We start from the raw sequence: 2500 nt of genomic DNA on the forward strand, positions 1-2500 counted from the left end.
GTGTTTCTCTCTACATTTGTATTTTCACGTACATAAATATGAATATATATATTTCCTTCTATGTATATTTGCATAGATATGTACACATAAATGTTTTCAGTTATGTAAGTGTTTTGTGTGTCTTTATCCATATATTTATGTACATACCGCTCTCTCCCTCTCTCTCTCTCTACATATATGTGTATATATGCATATATATATTTGTTTATTTATGCATGTATTTATGTATTTGCATATTTATTAATATACCTACACATAGACCCCCTCCGCCCCCCCAACACACACACATACACAGATACATAAACGTATATGCTAATCACCAAAAGTGCCACAGTGCCAAACCGAGCAGCACGGCAGGTTGCAAACGGAATCAGCAGTTGTAGGGAAAAATCATAAAAATGCCTCTTGGCTGCACTCAAACGAGTGTTTTAGTGAACAAGTTTAAAAGAGGATTTAGACTTGCTCTTGAGGGTTTTCTTTCTCCTCAACGAATGCCGTCAGGCCAAACAAGCGCAGAACTTAGAACAGGCTCGACCGCACGTGACGCGAAGACTTTGGGGGTCTACTTTGATGCGAAGGAACGTCACCTGGGATGAGAGGTGTGTGTATTTTTATTTGTGTTTGTGTGTGTTTAAATAAACATATATATATATATATATATATATATATATATATATATATATATATATATATATATATATATATATATATATATATATATATATATATATATATATATATATATATATATATATATATATATATATACTTGAACTAAGCATCTTATCGCATTGGCTGAATATAAAAACGTAGAACCCTAGTAGGAGAGCCCACTCTTTGACTCATTTCAAGTTCAATATGTTGCCATTCTGTCAAGTCCTAGCTATGCAGTCAACGTTTTCTATTGTCAACGTTGATTGCAGAGGTGTCGAGGCACATGTGGCACTCAAAAGGGAAAGTTTTGACTTCGATGACTGAACACGACAGGAAAAAAAATACCCTGATATTCCTTATTTGCTCAAGTGAACCCTTATCAAAAATAGATTAAGTAATGTATATCGATAATATGATTGATGCAAAATTCATATCTGGATATTCTATTGGTGAACAAATGTCACAAGACTTTTCCTACAGAAGTCAGCACTAATCCGAAAGCAAAAGACATACATAACTTTTCCGAGTAACTTATTAGGTACTGACTTACTGTATTATGTAATAATGCAAAAAATAATAATAATAATAAATCGTGTCACTCTCTTCACGCCTACGCTGACTTTAGGCACTGCAGACGTGGACTCAAGAAAGTGGCATCTGGAAACTAAGGTCATATATTTCAATACACACATACACATATGCGTATATAGATCGATTGATAGATAGATAGATAGATATGTATATATACATATATGTATATAGATAGACAGATATGTAGGTAGGTAGTTAGACTGGTAGATAGGTAGATAGAGAAATATACATATATGTATGCGCATATATATATATATATATATATATATATATATATATATATATATATATGTATATATATATATATATATATATATATATATATATATATATATATATATATATATATATATATATATATATATATATATATATATATATATATGTATGTATGTATGTATGTATGCAGATATATGCATACACATACACACACACACACATATATATGTATATACATATGTGTGTGTGTGTGTGTGTGTGTGTGTGTGTGTGTGTGTGTGTGTGTGTGTGTGTGTGTGTGTGTGTGTGTATAAATAGACAGATACATAGAGTTGCGTTTGTGTGATTTATCTATCCATTTATTCATGCATATATTGATTCATTCATTTAGCCATTCATTTTATCATTTTTTATTCATTCGTGTATTTGCTTATCTATTCAATTTGTTTGTTTGTTTATCTCTTGGGTGTCCATTTGTCTGTTCATTCATGCACATTTATTTTATCTTTCTATTAACGATGAAGCTACATGCGTGTGTCTGTAATTATCTCTGTAAAAGAGTCTCCTAAATTTATATTTTCCCCAATTAATTAAAGGCTGCAACTTATCTGATATATTTTTTTGTTTTGATTTATTTAGGAATCAAATTTGATGCTGATTAGCATCAAATGCCACTCAAGATAATGAACAAACGCTAATTGAATATCCATTTGATAGCGTCTTAATTGCCTTATTACAATAGGCCTAATTACCCCAAAAATCTCATAGCATTCAGCCTTCAAGAAGCGATGAAAAAATAAGTATCCTGAGTTTAAATACCCAAGTGTTATATCAGTTTGATATGTAGCTAGGTTGTGTTCCATGTTTGTGCTGAGGTTGTTCTTATCGTTATTGAATGTATGATTAAAGGTACTATTCGGAGAACAGAAGGAATTCTTAGGGTTTCTATTTTGTATATATTTTTCCCATGACCATCTTTCTCACTTAATGTACAATGAGTGAATAGGAACACGATTTTTTTTAGCAGAATGAACTA

Source organism: Penaeus vannamei, chromosome 16 (assembly GCF_042767895.1).
Source record: "Penaeus vannamei isolate JL-2024 chromosome 16, ASM4276789v1, whole genome shotgun sequence".
Classification (NCBI taxonomy): domain Eukaryota; kingdom Metazoa; phylum Arthropoda; class Malacostraca; order Decapoda; family Penaeidae; genus Penaeus; species Penaeus vannamei.